This window comes from Peromyscus eremicus, unplaced genomic scaffold (assembly GCF_949786415.1).
Source record: "Peromyscus eremicus unplaced genomic scaffold, PerEre_H2_v1 PerEre#2#unplaced_70, whole genome shotgun sequence".
NCBI classification, from domain to species: domain Eukaryota; kingdom Metazoa; phylum Chordata; class Mammalia; order Rodentia; family Cricetidae; genus Peromyscus; species Peromyscus eremicus.
In genome coordinates this window covers 358508-382266 of record NW_026734311.1, presented here as the reverse complement: position 1 = coordinate 382266, position 23759 = coordinate 358508, and the positions used below count along the sequence as shown (strand labels likewise).

Genomic DNA, 23759 nt, shown 5'->3' with positions numbered 1-23759 from the left:
GAGGAGAATGGAACTGGGGCGGGAGAATTTGTTGAGGCTGGGGAGGCAGGAGGTGAGCTGACCTCAAGGCCCCAGGGTGCGCTCTTGGAGGCATTGGGGCCAGGGGCTGGCCCCTTTGGAAGTTTCCCGGCACCCACGGAGGAAGGGGCTGACCGAGATAATTGACTTTTGACCTGCATTCTGTAGCCCAATGACGGCCCTTGTTGCAGTGGGGACAGAGAGTGGAAGGCAGGGCCCTCATAGAGGTGACCTCCTGAGCTGGCTGGGCTAAGGGCGGGAGGCTGTGACTTTTCTGGGGACATTCCCTAGCGAAATGTCCGGGTTGTTTACAGAAGTAACAGGTGCGGGCTCCAGGCTGTTGTGAAGCCCTGAGGGCAGCACCTATAGCTGATCCCATGGCATGGGCGGCGCCAACACCTGAACAGAGTCTCACAAATTCAGACAGGTCCGCTCTGTTTTTATGAGGGCGGAGGACTTCCTGGCAGGCAGGGTTTGCATTTTCAAAGGCCAAGTGTTTAACAAAGGTGCTTTCCTGTTTCTTCCACCCAAAAAGTCTCTCAGCTGCATCATTTAAGCAAGAGACAAATTCACTAAAAGGTTCATCAGGGCCCTGACGAATCTTTGCTAATGAGGTGGTAGCCGAACCCTTTTGGGGCAGGCGTTTCCAGGCCTGGACCCCCGTGTTTTGAATCTGGGCCAGGAGGCCAGGAGGGAATTTTGCCTGTGCTGCGTTTGTATCGTAAGGGGGGTTGCCGAGGAGTTTCTTTAATGTCCAAGTTTTTGAGGACGGCTGTTCAATATTTTTTTGAGCAACTTCTCGACAATTTTCTGTGAATTCTATTTTCCAGAGGACAAAGTCACCCCCAGAAAGAGCTGCACAGGTAAGAAAATACCAGTCATTAGGGGTCAACCAATGTTCACCAAGGCTAATGTAAAAGGAGCCTTAGGACCATACTGAGCACAGGCGGATTTCAGCTTTTCAAAAGGCGGAAATTTAATTTGTGATAAATCTGTCCTGGCGGGGGTCCTCTGGTGAGGGCTCCTCCTCCTCCTCCTCCACCTCCCCTTCCTCCCCCTCTTCATTTTTATCTTCCAAACCCCCTGAGGGGCCGCTCTGGGTGGCCACCTTGGATGAGTCCCCAGAGGTCTGGCTTCTGGTAACAGGAAATGCCAGGACAGGCTGAGGCTTACTCTTCTATTTACTAGATTTTTGAGATGGTTTTAGCAGATACAAGGAACTAGGGTAAAGAACAAAGATCTTAAAGCCTTTGTTGATTATTAATAACATTCTCAGGGTCTATAAATATTCCCCTGACATACAAAAGCTTATTAATATAGGAGAAAAAAATCTCCAAAGAAGCCTTTCGCTCCCCCTCTACCTGTCCTAAGACCCCCAAGCGCTTTCTGGTCTGCCTTCAGTCTGTTCCTCGATTCATGACCTGAGCTCTATGGAAGAGGGGATGCTCACGACTTTTAAACCTAACAATCCCCAGGAGTCCACTCCTGCCCATCCTCATCCCTCTGTTAATTTGACCTTTATCTCCCCTCTAGACCCCACCAAGGAGGCTTCCCTAGAGAAAGGGGCGGCCTGTTACCATAATCCAGACTGACCCCCCTGCAAAAATCTCCCCTTAACACAGGAGTCCTTGGGCCTTTTATACCACCTCAAAAATCTCCGGCAGTTCCCCCTTCTGCAATGGCCCCTCCCTATGTTTTTGTGTCTTCCCATTTTTGCGGGCCTATTCTTGATGAGTTGGCTCCCCCTGTCCCAGATCTCGGCTCACTGGTACGGGCCCTCCAGGCTCGTAGGGAACATGTTGAGCTTTTAAGGGAATTGAAAACTCTTGACAAAGAATTTAAAGATCTTGCCCAAGAAAATGAGATTGATCAACTATTGATAAGAAATGTACAGGAGGCCTCAGAGTTTCATAAAAAAATCATGTCAATAGTGAGGTTTTAAGAAAGGATTTTTCCATAACCTGGAAACAAGCTAAGGAAATTATATAGAAATATCCTACTTGTTAATTTTACAATCAGACTCCACTACCCACAGGATGTAACCCAAAGGGCACTCAGAGGAATTAAATCTGGCAGATGGATGCATTTCATTTTGTAGAATTTGGAAAATTGAAACATGTACATCCCTCCATTGATACCTACTCAAGATTTCCATGAGCAACTGCTCTGAGTTTCAAAAAGGTTGATTCTGTAATCCAGAAATTGCTAGAAGTTATGGCCATCATGGGTATACCTATATATGTTAAACCTAACAATATCTAGCCTATGTCTCTGGTAAAATGAAACAGTTTTTTGCTTATTACCATATAAAATATATTACAGGAATACCACACAATGCTACAGGAGAAACAGTCATAGAAACATCAAATTGAACTCTAAAGGGTATGCTAAATAAACAAAAAGGAGAAACAAAATCCCCTAGAAATAGATTACATAATGCTTTATTTATTTATTTATTTATTTATTTATTTATTTATTTTGATTTTTTGAGACAGGGTTTATCTGTGTAGCTTTGTGTCTTTTCCTGGATCTCACTCTGTAGACCAGGCTGTCCTTGAACTCACAAATATCCACCTGCCTCTGCCTCCCCAGTGCTGGGATTAAAGGTGTGCGCCACCACCTCCCAGCCACATAATGCTTTATTAACTTTGTATTTTCTCAATGCTAATGAGGAAGGAACAATAGCTGTGGAGAGACTTTGGATAATAGAAATAAAACTACAGAGTTAAATCAGCCTGTATATTTTAAGGATGTGCTGACCTCAGAATGGAAACCAGGATATGTGTTACATTGGGGATGAGGTTTTGCTTTTGTTTCTATCAGAGAAGGTAAGCTATAAATACATTCGAAATTGATAAAGGGTCGGGCGGTGGTGGCGGCACATGCCTTTAATCCCAGCACTCGGGAGGCAGAGCCAGGCAGATCTTTGTGAGTTCAAGGCCAGCCAGGTCTACAGAGCGAGATCCAGGAAAGGCACAAAGCTAAACAGAGAAACCCTGTCTCGAAAAAAACCAAAAAAAAAAAAAAAACCAAAACTATGGGCTTGGGGATTTAACTCAGTGGTAGAGTGCTTGCCTAGCATGCACAAGGCCCTGGGTTTGATCATCAGCTCTAGAAAAAAAAATTGATAAAAGTTTGATTTGAACAAGACATACCTCTTAATTAGAAGAGGTAATAGTTCCTCAACCAGCATGACCATCCAATTTAAAGTAACTTGGCCTGTTGGTATTACATCACACATAAAATTCATAAGTCTTCCTAATTGTTTGTTTTTGCTCTTCTCTACAAACACTTATCACAAACGGTGTTTATGTAGTCCCAGATCAATTAAAAATTAAAGCTGGCTTTGGAGTTGGATAATGACTCTCTCCTTCTTTAAAGCCAAGGATGTTGTTAAAAAGAAAATGCTTAATCTCTGTATCATGTCAGAAGAATCAACTGATATGCAGCAGAAGAAAGCCAAAATTAAAGGACGATTCTATTGCCACTGTTCTCATAATACTTTGATGATATTTTGATTCTTTAAACTTTCCTTAAAGTGTGAATTTTATATCAAAATTTATATATATATAAATTTGTAACTCAACATAAATCCAGTTACTCTGATCCTGATAGAAGAGAAAGTAGGAAGTAGTCTTGAACGCATTTGCATAGGAGATCACTTCCTAAATATAACACCAGTATCACAGTCACTGAGAGAAACAATTAATCAATGGGACCTCTTATACCAGAGAAGCTTTTGTAGAGAAAAGGACACAGTCAACAAGACAAAGTGACAGCCTACAGAATGGGAAAAGATCTTCACCAACCCCACATCTGACAGAGGGCTGATATCCAGAATATATAAAGAACTCAAGAAATTAGACATCAAAATATCCAACAGTCCAATTAAGAAATGAGCTATAGAGCTAAACAGAGAATTCTCAACAGAGGAAGCTCAAATGGCTAAAAGACATTTAAGGAATTGCTCAACCTCCCTAATCAGCAGGGAAATGCAAATCAAAAGGACTGTGAGATACCACCTTACACCCATCAGAATGGCTAAGATCAAAAACACTGGAGAGGATGTGGAGCAAGGGAAACACTCCTACATTGTTGGTGGAAATGCAAGCTTGTACTTTTCCACTTTGGAAATGAATATGGCGATTTCTTAGAAAATTGGGAATCAATCTCCCCCAAACACAGCTATATCACTCTTGGGCATATACCCAAGGAATGCTCAATCATACCACAAGGGCACATGCTCAGCTATGTTCATAGCATTATTATTTGTAATAGCCAGAACCGGGAAACAACCTAGATGCCCTTCGACTGAAGAATGGATAAATAAAATGTGGTACATATACACAATGGAGTAGTACTCAACAGAGTAAAACAATGACATCATGAGGTTTGCAGTCAAATGGATGGATTTAGAAAAAAATCACCCTGAGTGAGGTAACCCATACTCAGAAAGACAAACTTGGTATGTGTTCACTCATAGAAGGATAATAGATGTAAAACGAAGGATGACTAGAGTGCTACTCACAACTCCAGGGAGGCTACCTAGAAAACAGGACCCTAAGAAAGATCACCCAACAACAGAGAAATGAATGAGGTCTACATGAGCAAACTGAACATGAGGGGAGTTAATGAAGGGCAAGTGTTGGGAGAAAGAAAGCTTAGGGGAGCAGGAGGTCCCAGCTTGATCAGGAACAGAGAGGGAGAACAAGGAAAAAGAGACCAAGATAAATGAAGACCCCATGGGAATAGGAAGAAGAAAAGTGCTAGAGAAGTCCCCAAAAATCAACAAGGATACCTCCACAATAGACTATTGGCAATGGTCAAGAGAAAGCCCGAACTAACCTTCTCTGGTGATCAGATGGCTAAACACCCTAACTGTCGTGCTAGAACTCTCCTCCAATGACTGATGGAAGCAGATGCCGAGATCCACGGCCATGCCCCAGGTGGAGCTCCAGGATCCCAATCAGCGAGAGAGAAGAGAGATTGTATGAGCAAGAGATATTGAGACCATCATTGGAAAAAGCACAGGGACAAATAGCCAAACTAGTGGAAACACATGAGCTATGAACCAATAGCTGAGGAGCCCCCAACTGTATTAGGCCCTCTGGATAAGTGAGACAGTTGATTAGCTTGAACTATTTAGGAAGCCCCCAGGCAGTGGGACCAGAACATGTCCTTAGTGCATGAGCTGGATTTTTGGAGCCCAGAGCTTTGCTCAGCCTGGGTGAAGGAAGGAGGGGACTGGACCTGCCTCCACTGAATCTACCAGGCTGAGCTGAATCCCCACGGGAGTCCTTGCACTGGAGCAGATGGGAATGGGGGGTGGATTGGGGGGAGAGCGAGGGGGGGGACCCATAGAAGGGAGGACAGGGGAATACATGGCTGATACGTAAAATTAAATTAATTATAAAATTAAAGAAAATGAAGTGCTTCTTCCATCAAAGTGCTAAAAGAAAAAAACTCTGTTTTTGCAAGCTTTGCTGACTCTGATGTCTGCCCCCAGCATGTAACAGGATCCTCTTAAATTCTGATTTTTTTCAGTGGAAAAACTTTTACAACTCCCAAACATATTCTGTTACAGTATTTATTTAAAAATTTTTCTCCAATTTAAATTGGGGTGGTTCACTTCCACTCAAACAAACAAATCTTCCAAATAAGAATAGCAAGACAGAGAAGAAATTATTAATAGCTGGACTCAATACATACTACATGAGTTATAGTAAGTCACCAAAATCGTTTATGTGCTTTTATTAAAATACAACAATGGAGCCGGGCGGTGGTGTCACACGCCTTTAATCCCAGCACTCAGGAGGTAGAGCCAGGCGGATCTCTGTGAGTTTGAGGCCAGCCTGGGCTACCAAGTGAGTTCCAGGACAGGCGCAAAGCTACACAGAGAAACCCTGTCTCGAAAAACCAAAAAAAAAAAAAACAAAAACAAAAAAAAATACAACAATGGGCACAGGTGGCATTTATTTGTTGTTAGATTAGCCAGATAAGGATTAGAATTCTGAGATTACAACAGGCAAACATCACTCTATATTTAGGATCAAACATGTTGATTTCTACCTTCCCTCTCCATCTTCTTTACTTTTAGCATCTGAAAGTGGCTAATTAATAAAGAATAGCTAGCTGGTGACTCTTTCCAAATGGCGAAGGACAGGAGCCACGTACAATATTTGATAATGGTCATGAAGAGAATTGTTAATTTTTTTCAACCAAGTGAAGTGATTCTCTGCCTAAAGCATAATTTTCAGCATTTTTTAAGTTTAATATCTGATTCTTTTGTACCCAGAAAGAGATGTTCTCCAGAAATAGATATGCAACTTAGCTCATATATGCTGTGGGATGGTCTGTATGTCAAGTGTGTTGCTGATTGGTCAGTAAATAAATCACTGATTGGCCATTGGCTAGGCAGGAAATATAGGCGGGACAAGGAGAAGAATTCTGGGAAGTGGAAGAATGAGAGAGAGAGACACTGCCAGCCGCCACCATGACAAGCCGCATGTGAAGATCCCGGTAAGCCACGAGCCATGTGGCAAGGTATAGATTTATAGAAATGGATTAATTTAAGCTGTAAGAACAGTTAGCAAGAAGCCTGCCACGGCCATACAGTTTGTAACCGATATAAGTCTCTGTGTTTACTTGGTTGGGTCTGAGTGGCTGTGGGACTGGCGGGTGACAAAGATTTGTCCTGACTGTGGGCCAGGCAGGAAAACTCTAGCTACACATATAAATGCTAGCATGTAACCCCACACACAAAAAGAAACATGAAAAAAAAATGTCCCACTTATGAAGGAAGTGATTTTGTAAGTCATGCCTTGTGACAGCCCCCATCTCGATGGTGTATCCCAACCCATCTTTCTCTAGGTAGAAGAAACTGGCATGCAGAGAGGCTAAACTGCCAAAGACATAACCAAGAATTTCCTGGGTGTTCCTGCTGTCCTGCCCTTGTTTTGCACTCTTTTCCTCAGACCTGCATTCTAAACCTGTACCTGTGACTATTTCAGACCTTATTCTCTTTGGATAACCTTTCATGTAGCTCAAAAGGGCCTGTTTCATGTCCTAGGAGGAGAAGGACAAAAATCAAAGTAACTTTTCACATCTGATAAGGTCTATTTACTTTCAAAGGAAGAAATTTGTCAAAGATCCATTTACAGAAACCTTGTTGAAGAGGCACAGAAGTTAGCGTGATACCGACAAGTTTTCACAGGTATCTATGTACATCAGCCCTGGAGTTAATCTCCAACATAAGGTAACTAGTGGACACATTGCCAATCATTACTTATACCCCCGCATACCTGGAATTTATGGTGCTACATTGCTCTCAGATTTAAGGAGCCTCTTCTGACCTTCAAGGAAGGACATAGCATAAGATTGAAAATCATTGTCAAGGCAGTGAATTCAGATCCAGTTCCTCATATCTGAAAATTCCAATGGTCAGGAAATTCAAAGAAAAATACATTCATTGAAGTGAAGCTTGTATATAACACGTTAGAAGAATTTAGCATGGTACTTGTTATGGCAAGACAATTTCAGGGGACACTTATTGACAGGTTGAAGTGGTTTGTGAGTCTTTGGGTGTCTCTGAGTCTTTGTAAAACTGTGACAGGGAAACACAGGTTGGGTTCAGGAGAAAGTAGGATCTCTTCTTCTGAGACAGATAAGGTGCTGTTGAGCATTTCATGAAACACACATGTCACTGACTTGTGAAAACCCCTCTGTCATATAGTCCTTTCTTAATATCTTTATTGCACTGAATTATCAGGCACAGCAACTTAGAATGTTAAGAATTGATCATAGCCCACAATTCCAGGTAATAGTTCCATTTTTGGAAAATCAGGATAGGAACTCAGCTAATCATGTCACATCCACAGCCAAGAGCAGAGATAAACAAATGTACTCATGCTACCTGTTTGCTTATGCTTATGCTCTAGCTTCTTCATATGTACACAGTATAGGTTGCAGACAATGAAATGATTCTGCCCATTTTAGGGAGTCTTATCTCAATTAACAATTAATAAAATCCCACAGAGACAAGTTCAAAGAAAAATCTGATCTATATAATTCCTCATTGAGTTCCCTCTTCCCAGGTGACTAGTTTGATTCAGTCTGATAATCAAAACTAAGAATCACACTGTCCCACCATCACTGCCAGAATTTGAGGAGATTTCTGCCTGCATTCAGAGCTGTGGTCATCAACCTGTGTGGGTCGCCACCCCTTTGGGCGGTCGCATATCAGATATACTGCACATCAAATATTTGAATTACAATTCATAACAGTAGCAAAATTAGGACTGGAGAGATGGCTCAGAGGTTAAAAGCACTACTTGCTCTTCCAAAGATCCTGAGTTCAATTCCCAGCAACCACATGGTGGCTCACAACCATCTTTAATGATATCCGGTGCCCTCTTCTGGCCTGCAGGGATGTGTGCATACAGAATACTGTATATATAATAAATAAATAAAACTTTAAAAAAAAACAGTAGCAAAATTAAAGTTAAGAAACAATGAAACAGTTATGTTTAGGGTTCACCACAACACGAGGAACTACTGTTCATGCTATTTAAAGATTTAAAGGGTCAGAAAATTGGAAAAAAAATAACCATTGATCTAGAGTGTCCAGTGGAACTCAAGTGTCTATGTTGCTAACTATGAAGGGGCTTGCAAAGGATTTTCCTGAATATCCTTTGCTCTAAGGGAAACTCATGTTCTGTGTGGAAGACTCCAGCTATCTGGCCATCTTTACTACCCAGTAATAGCAGACCATTTTGTGCTACTGAACAGAGAGTACATCACCCACTACACACATGCTGATGACACAGATTTTAGTCTCACTGGGCTCCATGGCCATATCACACTAAACCAAGGCTGTTCAAGGTGTCACACCACAGGCACTGGGTTCCAGAAGCCTGCCCATTGACCACGGATAGATCCCTATCCCCTGTCTGGGTGCCTCCCAAACAGTTCGAGCCAAACAACCATCTTCTGTATCCAGAGGACCTAGTCCAGTCTCATGGGGGCTCCACAGCCACCAGTCCACAGTTCATGGGTTTCCACTAGTGTGGCCAGTCACCTCAGTTGCAGGTACTTATGATAAACTTTAGCATATATAAATTTCTATGATATTATTACCTTGTGTACATAAAATTTCAGTAGGAGATAAAGATTCAGATCTACACAGGGAAAGAACTGAAGGATGTTCAATCAATCAGGGAGAGATCTCTGGCTTTGGATGAAGGGGATGCTGAAGGGCTTCTTTTGTATCCCAGCAGAGGCTCCTGCAAAGGACAACTTGACATCTAGTGTAAGGAAAGTTCTTAGCTATCTCAGTTCCCATGACATCTGCAGCTCTTCCTTAGACATTCTAATGTATCCTGGAGAGCCCTGGCATCCTCTGTGATGTCACTATGTTGTGGCAACACCCACTGTCCTTGGGAAGTTTATTCAGTGCCTTCACCATTTACTGATGAACATGATGGCATACTGAAGAGTCTAATTCAGAAAGAGAATGGAGAGTTTAGAGAAACCAGAGAGTGACTGAAGAAAGCTGACATTCAGTCTCAATGTAAAATGTCCAGAAAGAAATGGTCAAGAGAATCATGTAATGAGTTCTGTGCAAGAAAAGGGATTCCTGGAGGAAGTGGGCTTGTGCTGAATCTTCCAGTAATGGGGAACAGAAAGCTGGAGTCTCTGGGAACAAACAGAACTTCCCTGCTTGTCATGCCTCTTGAAATTCTAGGATTCCAGGATATTAATTGTTCTGGCTCAGAAGTCAGGAACTGGTAAGGCCAATGCTTTATGCTGGGATATCTTGGCTTTCATTCTTTTGCTAGATAGGCATTGATGTGTGAACATGAGACTGACATTAAAGCGGGAGGGATTAATGAGATGTGCTCATTTCAAGGCAGGACATCACTCTACTTCAACCACAGTGGCTAACTTTAGTTACTTCCCAGCTGCTCTGTGTTCCTCAGTTGTCAGTGAGGAGACTTGTTGAGTCTGGTGACCATGTTCTGCCCTTATATGTCTTCTCCATCAATTGTTATATGGTTAGAGTGACCTGTCAAGATATTTGGGGAACCTCTAAATGACTGGGGTGATTTTGAACTATGGCAATTTTTTCCTGACTTGTAAACCAACAGGCTTGTGGACTCTGCAGCCAAGTTGAATTCTGAGTCTGCAGCTGTGAATGAGCCTGAAGAGGCTATCTCCTTGGTTACTTGGAGCATGTGCTATGAGGGCACAGAAAACCAGATAGCTGGGATAACCACTTCCCTTCAAATAGAGGACACAGCTGAGTTCCCCAGAGGGGGCATCTGAAGCACAGGACAAAATAATTTGCGGTGTCACCGAGTCACTGGTAAACAAGCTTTCTCAAACATTTGATTAGGACTCAGGGTGGTCTGTCCATTATCTTTGCCTAGTGATACTGCAAGTTCATTTATGTTCATCTACCCACAAGGAGCACCAGAGAGCCACCATCCCACCAATCCTTCGTCACCAAGATGCAGGTGAAGCAGAAGGTGCAGACTGACCACTCAGCTACAGGAAATGACCATTGAAAGAAAGTAACAGTGAGATTGCCTGATCTTTATCACAGAAGAGAGCATGAAGAATAGGTATTTATTCTTTCAAACCCTGTGGTTTCAATCTCACTCTGTCATCATTACTTCATTTTATATAAGGTCTGTGATTCTGGTAGGCTGCACCTTTAGGGTATGCCTTCAGGGTATGCCAAAATCATGTCTCTGAACTCCTCCCAAAGGCAGAACCTCAAATGTGGACAGGAATGACATGAGGACAAAGACTATTCTGCTTCCTCTAAAAAGAAACAAAAACAGAGCCTGTGGCATGAGTCATAGTACTCATGGACTGAGGCAGTAGTATGAATTCCCAGCATGACTTTGAAGAGATTCTATCAAGTGCTGGCTAGTGTGAGATGTTAGTTGCTGTGAGTTTGAGTTAATTTTTTGTTACTTGCTTTAAAAGGCCTTGTACATTTGATTCTCCAAGCAGCAGTTGGAGAGGCCTGGTCACACATCTAAATGTGTGGATACAGGGACTCAGACTGATCCCTGCTCCTTTTGTTACCCTCTGAGAGGACACACCAGCATTCATTTGTTCAGCATCCAATTGATAGAGTTCTCCCTCTGTCACTCAGTCTCTCTTTCTCTGTCTAAGTATCTCTTTCTCTGTCTCTCTGTCTCTCACATACATGTGTTTATGTTGTGTATTTTTCTATGTGTTTGTGCATGTATCTCCCTATAGTCCCTGCAGTCAGGGATCTGTGGTTGGGCATGAGCAGTTCTGTATCTCACAGTTTTCAGGTGATACCTTGGTGAAAATTGGGAGTACCACTTTGAGTATTATAGTTCTGCCAGTGTACTTACTTTAGTGACACATAGATATTTCCTTGGAGGTGTGTAGAGAGCCGTGCATGGCCGTGCCTCAAAGATGGCATGGCGTCTGGCTTCTGCCTTCCCGATGACAGATGCTCCTTATTTGGCTAAGGCTAGGATCTGGCTTGCTTCTGCACACCTGGACCTAATCTGGCTTGCTTGCGTATGTCTGACCCTATTGGCATTTTCCACGTGGCACCACGGGGTTGATTGCCCAGTGGCTATAAAGGGCGTGGGCTGACTTTCCCAGGGGAGTGACTATGGGAGTGACTGTGGGGGTGACTGTGGGGGTGACTGTGAGTGAGAATGAGACAGAGAATGAGAGAGTGAGTATGAGTGAGAGAGAGAGTAAGAAAGAGAGTGAGAAAGAGAGTGAGAGAGAGAGAGTATGAGTGAGAGAGAAGAAGAAAATGACTTTCCCCGGGGTCAGAAGATTGTTCAAGGTTCCTGAATAAACTGCTTGGAGAAGAGCCTGGGGTTGCATCTTCCTTGCTGGTTGAGGTGGACGTGGCCTGTACGGGGAACCCTTTCAAGGCTCAGAACTCTTCGCAGTCAGGGCAGTGCACTGGTAAGTCCCCAGGTAAGGCAAGGATCCGCGATAAAAGCAGACGGGAAAATTAAGTAGAGCTGTGACAAAAGCAGACAGGAGAATTAAGTGGAGCTGCGACAAAAGCAGACAGGAAAATTAAAAATAAGGCATAGGGTAGTAATATGGTTTAGGAAAAACTTAGAAGTGTAAGATTGTGTAGGAAAAAATAAGTAAGGCAACTAGACAGAAAAACTCTTCAATTTTCTAACTTTGGGGGCTACGAATGCAAACTGGAGAAGGAAAAAATCTTTCTTTGGTCTTTAAGGGTAGTAATAAAGCTCTTTGAGCTTATGGGGAAGAAAAGGTTTCCTATGGAAGCTTTTGTCCTGGGGACAGCTGAAATACTAAGCCCAAGTGGCAGGAGAAAGTAACTTCTCCCTGAGGCAAAAATGGGGGTGTAAGAAGTCAAAGTTTAAAGTTGCGAAGTTTTGGGAAAAGTTGGTCTTTCTCTCTTGGGGAAAAAAAATCTTTCTCTTAAACTATAAAGCTTTTCTTGGAAAATTTGAGGGAATAATCTCTCTAAAAAGCCTTCATCTTTCTCAAAAGCTCTCTTAAACTTAAAAACTAAAGCCTTTCAGAACTCACCATCTCAGAAGGACAAAAATTAGAATCACCTGAAGATTAGTATGGGGACCACCTGTGATTAGCTCTAAGGAAAAACAACAAACCTCTTAAGATGGCAAAACCTCTCTAAGTTCTCTTTCAAGCTTTAAAAATCCTCCCTGCAATGCAGGAGGCAGGGACAAGTTCCTAAAAACCTCTTCTAAGCTCTGTCTCTTCATGCTAGTAAAAGACAGTGGGTCAGAGTACCCTGAGGGAAACGCTTGGGAGAGTGTGGGTAAAGAGCTACAGAGAGCCCAAAAGGGCAGGAAACTTTACCTGACAAAAGCAAAAAAGCCAAGTTTTTCAGTTACAGCCGAGCTGAGGCATCAAGGGTTTTGTTTCTGAGTGAGCCTTTCAGAATGAAAAGGTGCTCCTAATGGTCCTAATGCAAAGATCCCCTGAAGCAATGCAAACTGTTAGCATTGTATCCTCGCTTCTGACCAAAAACCCAGAGGCGACTGGCCAGCGTCTCTGAGTTGGAGTGCATTTCGGGGATACTAGGATTCCTGCAGTTGCAAACTTCCTGGAGCACAGAGCTGAGGCAGGAAGGTGCAGGACCCAGGGGGAAGATTGCTAATGAACAAACAAAACTAAAGCCAGTGGAAACGGCACAGTTGTCTGCTTTCCTACAAGTCCCGGGTTGATCGGTCCACAGCTGCAAAAAGAAATCTGAGAAAAAGCTTTTCTATCAAAGTAAGGACCTTTCTGGGAAAAGAGTAAAGCTGAACTGTGTCTGAAGCAGTTGTGCTGCTGAGTCAGAACACTGTCTGGGGAAAGAGCCCAGCCAGGGCAGAACAGAACTATCCAGGAGTAAAGCTTTCTTTTCTGTCAGAGAAAGCACCTCTTTGAGAAAAGCTTTGTTTCAACTGACTCCCTGAGATGAGGGAGTGTAGCCCTGAGGGGTGATTGCCTCTGGCACAAGCCCTGTCCTTGAGCACCCCAACAAGCAAATGCAACCCACTGGGGACTGGGCCGGGTGAAAGTCTGATAAGGCAAAACACCTGTCCTAATGGAAGTTTAGAAATGGCAAAAACCTCCCTTGTTAGATTTTCAGTCTGTACGCTAACCACACAGACCCGGAAAACAGACAAAATGCCCCTAACTTCAGGAGCAGAGAAAGCCACCACTGTAGTGTCAGAAACTGTTTCTGGGGTAGAGGGGATAAATTGAGACCAAACTGGGAACTGTCTGCGAAAAAGACTCTGAAGAAACAGAAGGGACATAATCCTCCCCAGAAAATGCATGACCTGAAAAAGCTGCTAGAATTTGAGGCAGATTCAGGGGGAGAAAAAAAGCCCCTACTTCCAAAGGCAGCTAGCAGAGGAACAGAGCCACAGATACCTGAAGCTCTGCATCTGGGGAAGGAAGGAACAAGCAAAATGAGATAGATCAGTGGGAGAAAATCTCTCCAAAAGAGCTATGGAAAAGCTGTTGTACATGATCTTGTTTTTCAGTAAGACAAACACAAGCCCCGAGGAAAGTTGCTATCAGAAATGCCAGCCTCAATGCCGGCTAACGAGGCAGGTGTGGTTCTAATTTGGGGCCAGTGTCAAATGAAGGAGAGACACCTGTTAAAGCCAGTTGAGAGAATAGGAATCTCCCAATGTCCCATAATTGAAAATGTAGAATGCCTGTTCAAGTCTCCCGTTGCAAAAGCAGGGAGCTTTGTTCAAACCTCATGGACAAGAAATTGTAAGCAAGTCTGGTAAAAGAGATCCAGTTGACTCTCAGACCCGAAAAGAACTATGGGAAATGAAGTCCAAAAGCTAGCTTGCAATAGGAAACTGATATAAGGGAAATGCATTCTGGGAAAGGTAGTTTTTCCACTAAAGATGGCGTCATTGCCCTGAAACACGTTTGTCAGCTCGAAAATACGTTCATGGTAAACTTAAAATACAGCTTTTGAAAGGATAAGGAGGAAAATCATTTAAGTGTCAGTTCCATTGGAATAATATGGAACTAGGTGCTTTACAGTTTGGGGCTCCATTGGTAAAATGCCTTATTTACCCTAATAGCTGTGCAAAGTTTTACAGTAGTTGGATGACAAAAGCTACCTTTAAGAGCAAACAAGCTACTTTAAAATTCTTAAAGCAAGAGAGAGCAGTTTATACACTGAACGTTGTCTTAGATATGAAGAAACTTATGTGAAATTAAAAATTATTTACCTCTTGAACAAACAGCCTGCAATGAGTGATTCCTTTGCAAATCTAATTAAGGGGATAAGAAACAGGCATTCAAAAAGAAATGACTGCTTTATAGATGGGAAACAAACTTCAGAGAAATTTGTCTTAAAAAAGCTTCACCTGAAAGTTCCTTATAAGAAATCAATACTAAATATTACAATACTAAATATTACAGCCGCTAATAACATCAGGAGTTAAAGCTAATGAAGTGAAAATACTAAATACAGTTCGGAGCTGTGCCACTTGTGGCTTTACTCGCTCCTTTAGAAAAATACTTTATATCACCTTATAGCTGTGCAGTATTTGGCAAAGAGCTTTACAGCAGCTAAATATGGTAATTTCACCCTCAGGGTGAAGTGAAGTTTTTCAGTGATAGAAACGTTTGTCTGAATTGAAGCACTTAGGGGAACTACTATGAATTTGGGTGAAGGGACAGCCTGTAGTTAAAAACCGTCTACCGCTGACAGTGCATCTCTGCTGGGTCCGGAATGGCTGAGAGAACTGGCAACTTTGGAGTGTGGTGTCATCCCAAGAATGTTACAGTCCCCTAGCAACAACTAACAAAGCTGACTATAAACTCTAAACTTTAGGAATGATGTACGTACTTCCTGTCTAGTTAAGAGAATCTAATAGAGATAGTGATAATTAAGAGTAAGAAGTAGAAAAAGATAAAAAAAATTCTCTTGTTAGATCTGTGTTAAGAAACCTTTATATGCTAATGGTAGCCCTATATAAGTTTGTAAAATAGATCCATAGAGTTCCTTTAAGAATATAAGCTTGCCAGAAATATCTAAGGTAGTCTTAAGACATGTAGTAATAAGCTTGTAAGAAGTAAAGATACTAGTTGTAAGTGAAAGTTTAAATAAGAAATAAGATAAGTATATAGGAAGTAATAAGAAATATATTTGCTAAAGTAGTTCTATAGTTTCATTAAAGAGTATAAATAAAGGTGTAAATGTTGATTGTGAATCTAAGCTTAATGTATGTGGTGAAAGAACCTGAGATACAGAAGTTAGTGTCCTAGAAGACTGCAAAGCAGGCAGTCTGCGTGGTTTTCAAAAGCTCCAAAAGCCACTAAGAAACTAAGAACGATGGACGACAGAACCAGCACAACAAGGCATCCGCAGCTGAGATCTGTGGAAAATCAATGCAACACAGAAAAACCTGAGCTAACAGCGAAAATGGTGCGGTTTAAAATTACTGACTCCGCAGATGGGAGTACAATTAGTGGAGTCTGATTTTAAAGGCCCCGATCCTGTGCTGACAGGGCAGGAGGTTCTGTTTGTGTTTTCCCACAGGACCGGCTAGACCCTATCTGGGTACCTGAACGATTGGTGCGAACAGGCCCCTTAGACGGAGAGACGTGATGACAACCTGGAAGCTGATGTGCCTGATCCTGATAGCCCTGATTCTGACAAGCATGCCAGTGGGAGCAGCTGATGATTGACTACTCTGGGCTCTTATAAAAGCCTGGCCATACCCTTTACCCATAACATCAATTCTATCACCTTTTTAAAGAAGTGGGTGGGATTAGGTGCCCTGGCAGGCCTACTGGTACCTGTCTCCCTGATGTGCCTGTGGTGCATTGTTCGTTTAAGGGTTTCTCAGCAGCGCAATGCAGCCATGATTATCCAAGCCTTTACAGCCATAGAGGCTGGACAGTCTCCCCAGGCCTGGCTGGCCGCATTAAAAGCTTGATCGCGCAGGATGCGAGGCTAGTGCACTGCACTTGGGTCTAGCTGGATTGCAAAACCCAAGAAGAGCAAGTCTAATTGCATGTGGGTTGATGCCCTAATTCCCACCTCTGCAAAAAAGGGTATTGGACGGGTCAAGTGTTCTCTGGGTGGATGACACCTGGACTAACACCAGTACAATGTCCAAGTTGTATTTTGGCAGAGATTAGACCTCTGCTCTTGCCTGCTGCTTAAAACAATAAAGGGGGAGCTGTAGAGAGCCTTGCACGGCCGTGCCTCAAAGATGGCGCGGCGTCTGGCTTCTGCCTTCCCAATGGCACATGCTCCTTATTTGGCTAAGGCTAGGATCTGGCTTGCTTCTGCACACCTGGACCTAATCTGGCTTGCTTGCGTATGTCTGACCCTAGCGGCATTGTCCACGTGGCACCATGGGGTTGATTGCCCAGTGGTTATAAAGGGCGTGGGCTGGCTTTCCCAGGGGAGTGACTGTGAGAGTGACTGTGGAAGTGACTGTGGGGGTGACTGTGAGTGAGAATGAGAGAGAGAATGGGAGAGTGAGTGAGAGAGTGAGAGAAGAAGAAGATGGCTTTCTCCGGGGTCAGAAGATTGTTCAAGATTCCTGAATAAACTGCTTGGAGAAGAGCCTGGGGTTGCGTCTTCCTTGCTGGTCGAGGCAGACGCGACAAATAAACCCTCTTTTATAATGTGTGTTGTATCCATCAACTTCCTGAGAATCCCAAACAATGCGGCATCTGTCAGCCATCATTTACACAACACTGTACCATAAAGGCTTTCATTTAAATTGATGTGAACACAAATGACCAAAATGACAAAAGCTTCAAATCTTTTGTAGTGAGGTCCTCAAAGAGGCTTCAAAAGAGTGCTTTGTCTGAGGACTTTCTGGAGGGCTCATGTCAGAAACGGGATAAAAACTGTCATTACTTCTCTTGAAGTTGGTTAATTTTCTCAGTGTTCTGTGGATCAAGAAAAATAGTACCCCAGACTGTAGTGTGATTCCATACATGCCTTTCAGAGGGCCATTATGAAATTTCTTTATTACTCAAAGTATTGTGGCCTGAGTCAAGTTTATAAGATATATTTAGTCAAATGCCATTGAGTTTGTACCCTCTTAACAAATGATGTGTAATTTAACATAGCAGTTAAGATTGATGGCTTCAGAAAACTGATAATAATCATTGTCATATCCCATTAAAATTTTTGTTTGCAATTGTTATTGGGTGAAACCCAAATAAGAATATTGAGTCCTTGACTATGGACTTGTGAGCTACTCAAATTAAAGTTTTTTTCATGTGGATAAAAGTCCCATATGTAGACACTAGCTTTCAATATTTTTGTTTTGCATATTTAATCTGGAGTTAAAATGAGTCTCGTCCAGATACTGCCAACTGTGGGTAAGTAGATTACAGAATAGGGAACAGTAGACAAAGGAAAAATTGGCATTAGAAAATAAAACACAGGGTTAGAGTGTTGAATTAGCAACGTGAGAGGGGAAATGAGATGTCCATTGATGAATTAAACAACATATTGAATGAATGAGGGATAGTTAAGACAATCTACCATCATTAAACCACAAAAAAAACCATTCAAAAAATTCAACATAGTGGTACACAACAGATAAGAAAGTGTAGTAAATAAACATCTACTGAAATTTTACACATAAGTGGGGGGTCTGTGGGAAGGAAGATAAGCAGATATTGACCCCAAACTAAACATAAATGAACAAAGTTGATAGACACCCATGGGATTGCTAGATGACATCATACTTGAAGGTGTAAAACATTACTTAAGAGTAGGAAGGAAATCAGTGGTCTTACTTAGCACTTGATCCTGGATGCTACTACAGTCACCCCTGACAAGATGCACTCAGTTTTGAATATTTGAATTTTATCATATAATTTTTACTGTAGAAAAATACAGATTTCTAATTGGATTTGGGGCCAGTTCTGCAGGAATATATACATGTCAGGTTGTGTAATCCTTGGCTAAAGCTCATTACTTGGGAGATATTAGACCCTAGGTGCAACCCATGACTCCTGTTTTGAATTTTTTACTCCAATCCATTTAATTGTCATGGTTACAAGATTTTTCATCACGTGTTTATGGAACACACATCACGTTTTTTTTGGATCCAGTCAGATGGCTTTATTCCATTAGTGCTAGGCACTGAGCCTTCAAATTGACTTATATTTTGATTTAAACTCTTTATAAATCAGCAGTTTTAAGTTTGGAAGTTAATTTGATATGAACTTCACACTCAACCCCCCCCCCACACACACACACACTTTTCCATGTAAATATTCAAGTGCAGCCAATATTGTGCAGGGCTGTGGTAGTCAGAAAATTTGTTTCAGTTAAAATGTGACATAAGACCAATAAGAATGTCCAGTGTGTAAAGGTTTGGATTTGTTTGTTTTTTGAGACAGGGTTTCTCTGTGATGTTTCGATGCCTGTCCTGGATCTCACTTTGTAGACAAGGCTGGCATCAAACTCACAGAGATGCACCTGGCTCTGCCTTCTGAGTGCTGGGATTAAAGGCATGTGCTAACACTGCCAGCAAAGCTTTGGATTCTTAAGTTTGACAATCTGATTTTGATGCCTAACACCCAAAGAAGGTAGATATGAAGAACTCAAACCCAGATTTTATGCTTGTTCTGCACACAAAGACCTTGATATAGATGCACACAAAGACTGTACAAACATTGCCATTCACACACACTCTATACATACATTCATACAAGAAATGAGTCCCATACTGAGGATCTAAATAACACAATAAATTTTTAAAAGTTTATGCCAGTAGATGAAATTTATTCATTGATTCACAGAGAAAGAAAATTCTACTAAACAGGGCCAGGGAAGAAACTTGAGGAAAGAACAGTGTGAAGAATCAGAACTGCACGAGAAAGGTGAATGCACAATTGGGAGAGAAAAATGGGTCCACCTTCAAATTTGTGAATTAGATGCCATGGACAGATATGTAGCAAGTTGTATCAATCTTGAAACCTGTGAAAGTACAAATTTCAAATTAGAAACATCAATGGAAATATATTAAATGTGAATAAATACAATAAATTTTATAGAGCATACAGTAATGCATGTTTGAGACATGAGGTACAGAATGATGGAATTCTTAAGCAGAATTTTGATCATAGGAACTAGATTAGAGATAAATGAGTGGATTAAATATTTGCAGAATTCTGTTGACTTTAGACATAAGAAACCTTGTTTTACCAAGTGCTGGAGTTCACATTTTTATGTAAACAATAAAATTTAGTACAGAAAAATAAATATGGAAGTTTGATCAATTCAAATCCCCTTTAGATTGTGAGTTATTACTTCCAGTCCATGTAGCATATTCAAGACTTAATCTGATATGTTAGTCATATTTAATTTCATTGCTCGTGATATTTCTTCTCTTTACCTAGAAATGAAGTGATTGCAGCCCCCCCCAGTCAATTTTATTTTTTTATTTACACCTCATACATAATAAATAAAAGAGACTATAGAACTCTATGAACTTTAAAATATGTAGGGATATTTTCTAAATGATTTCATGTATAGTTTTTGTTTTGCATATGTATTTATATTGTTTCTTTTTTTGTATTATTGCAAAAGTTTTCCCATCGTATACTTGTTCCTATTTCTCTACACAGAATATTTTCATTAAATGGTTGTTTTGTTTATTATATTGAGTTCTGACAAAGATTTTTATTTTACTTTAACTCACCAAATCAGTAGTTTCATTGAGGACAGGTGTCTGTGAAGTATAAGACATACAAAGTTAAAATGTAATTCATTTACTCAACAATTTTTATTTCAGTTTTTCAACAATGAAAATGGAAATCAAGAATTTTCTCTTATTTCAGATCAATATTCTAGTTGCAAAACACAATTATTTACCGTTTTTGAGGTTATCTCTTATATTTTCTCTTGGGATTCCGTATTCAGCAGTGGTTCTCACATAGATGTCCCATAATTCTTTACTGAGACTGGTTTCTTTTGCTATATTAAATATAAGAAATAAAAAGAGATGACCATTAGAAATGTGACTGTTTCTGAATTGTGGATTCCTCAAATTTTATTGTCTAGACCTATATACCATTATTGATTTTTAAATTTAGTTACTTGAGTGCTCTGTGAATTTGGAGGAAATACACATTGCTGCTATGTCCACTCAGATCCACCACCCCTTTTCTTCTTAGTCAGTACACACACACACACACACACACACACACACACACACACACACACACTTCTTTTTTTAACCTATCCACTCTGATTTGTGCTGATGATATTTTGGTGAATGTGTGGCTTTCCACTTCAGAATGGTCAACATATCAGAGTTTTCATTAATCATTTCCTTTCAGAGTCTTCTTGCAAAGCACCAATGCCAATCTCTAATTTAATATATAGTAAATGTGACATTGTTTCTTTTTTAAAGATTCTTCAAATCATGACATTTTGTGTTGTATAATTATATATGAAGACTAAGTCAGCATTCTGGGTACACCAAGATACTTCACAATTAATAGACTTATATCTGACCAACAGTTTATATTCATTATCATAAGTATTGTTAATTTTTCAATAAATTTGATGTCAAAATAAAGTCTTTGGTTTAGTGAAGATATTTCTTCATTTCTCCCCAAGGATGGTGTGACACATGAAACTTTGTTTTTGAAAACTGATGTCTTATATATGTGATGCTTGTCACTCAGTTCATAGACATTTCTGACTGAAATACAGTATGAAAATTTTGTTAAGTATTCTATGTACCTCAAATTGTGGTCCTGTACATATCTGAAGAGAGACCTCCTGCTATGTAATGCTGATTATTGTAGATAGGTGTTAAATAATTTCTTATGAAAAAGACAGGCTAATATATATGTTCATAACCATCTAAAATTAGATATTACACTTACAGAATGCTGCACACATTTTTCTGTATTTTCCATTCATTTCAACATAGTGCATGCACATGATGACTGTGGTGTTTGAAACAGGATATAATATAAATGCAACGGCATCTGTTACTGAGAAGAAATATTTGATTTGAATTAGATAGCATGAATGTATTCTGTTCTTTATTTGATTTGTTTTTTTTGTGTTTGTGTTTGCATAAAGTAGGAATTCCGCCATCAAAATAACTGAATAAATAAATAAATGAATTTTTAAAGTTCATTGTAGTTTCTGAATTAATTGTCAATGACAGTCATTACTATCTTGTAATCAAGAAGTCATTGTGAGAATTAAATAAAATTTAAGACGTTCATTCTAACTTTTAAGTTCTTTAAAAATTTGGTAATAAAATTAATTGATTTTATGATTTATGAAATAATAATTATATATGTATATATGTGTGTGTCACAAAATCTTACTTTAATATACATTTTATGTGATAATGGAAATTGAAAAACACAAATGTTAGTACACGATTTGACTAAATAAATAATTCTAAAATACAAGTTTATGCATTTTTTATATTTTCCTAAAATGTGTGATACCCAACATATGTAACTTTTAACTTTTAAATTTTTTATTGTAACTTTCTACATAACATTTTTAGACAAATATTTTAAAAGTATAATACTGAAATTCTATAACTGTCCAATAAAATATGTATAATTATTTTTTTCTGCTCTCATAAAATTTAGGCGACTTAACCCAATCACAGTTTTTATAATTTTCATAAACTACTTGTATGGTGGTATTTTATTTGTACTGAAATGTGATTTTAATTGTATGTTAATAAATAAAGTTGCCCAGGGGTCAGAGCTATTGGAGCCATAGCAAGAGTGTGGTGGTGGTGGCGCATGCCTTTAATCCCAGCACTTGGTAGACAGAGCTAGGTAGATCTCTGTGTGTAAAAGGATACAGCCAGCATTGGAGACACATGCCTTTAATCACAATACCAACCATAGAAGACCTGGAAGTCTCTATAGGCAGGCAGTGACAAGGCAGCCATGTGTTTGGGTTCACAACCAATGAGAAGGCAGAACAGAAAGACTATAAAGACAAACACACAGGAAGTAGCTCCCTTTCAGAGAGCTCTCTTGGCTGAAGCAGGAAGGGTAAGGCTCTTAGTTCTGACCTCTTGGCTTTCTTCTCTGAATCGACTCTGTGTTTCTTATTTAATAAGACGGTTAGTTACATCTACATACTTGCTACATTTTCACACTGGCATGAACCCCAAATATTGACTTTCTTACTGTATCATTAAGCAAAATATTTTATTTAGTTTTTGTTATACCAAACATATATTATCCTATACTAGAAAACTCTCAAGTCACCGAGATTGTCCATATAATCCACTGACAATAACTTCACTAAATGTTGTACACTTTTCAGTGTTTCTGTTTCAAATATTTGTAAAACATATTCTGGAAACTACTTATCCACTTGATGGACAGAATGTGTAAATGTTCCCATTTGGATCATGGGTTGTGATGTCTGTGGAAATTTAGGATGAGGAGTCAGAATGATGTAGAATAATCCTTTGCAGAATGGATTTCATATTTTACACACGTTTGGTTTCATGTTTCATGCTCTGAACCCAGTTTTCTGGGAGAGTAGAAAACTTGTCAGGGAACATCAAGAATACAGACGTAAAAGCACTTCCACGCTGGCTTCGGCTCTGCAATGGTCTCGACTTATCTGAAACAATGATGCAAATATCAACCTCTTCTGAATCAGGTTACTTTTTTAAATAGTTTGTTAAAGCTACCACAATATTAAGTACTGTGAGTATGAATTTCATGCACTGCATATATATATTTAGTCACCTGAAAGCATAAGATACTCACATGGTCGTCTTATGATGACAGTAATAAATTTAAGAAGCAGAGGTGTGTAGAGTTGGCATCTGTCCTTTTGCCTAAACATGAAATGACAACAACACTATTTTCATCAGTCGACATTACGTATACATCAGTGAACTTCCAGGAGAAATAAACAATGCATCTCATCATGTCAGCTCATGTGCACCAGCCCAGGTTATGTGATAAGCATAAATATTGGAAATTGATCACTCCCTACTGACTGCTGGGGTACAAACATGGCCTTTGTTTTGATATCTTGCTTTGATGTGTTTATGTAATTCTTTTTATGAGATAAGACATATGTTAAATGGACATGAATATGTAGATGGGATGATGTGTGACTGTAATTCCAGAACTCATCAGATGGATGAACAAGGATTAGAGTCCACATGGATACTCTTCCACCTACTGATATTGAGTTCACCTTGCAG

At 40.3% G+C, this 23759-nt stretch overlaps 1 long non-coding RNA gene across 1 annotated transcript; it reads right to left on the bottom strand.

Moving 5' to 3' along the window:
- Nucleotides 1-1106: 1106 nt before the first annotated feature.
- On the bottom strand, nt 1107-9301 carry LOC131901292 (uncharacterized). The gene is made up of 3 exons (XR_009376464.1): nt 9154-9301; nt 7320-7370; nt 1107-1238 (listed from the first exon to the last, which is right to left on the bottom strand). It is a non-coding gene; the product is annotated as an uncharacterized LOC131901292 (long non-coding RNA).
- Nucleotides 9302-23759: the final 14458 nt, after the last annotated feature.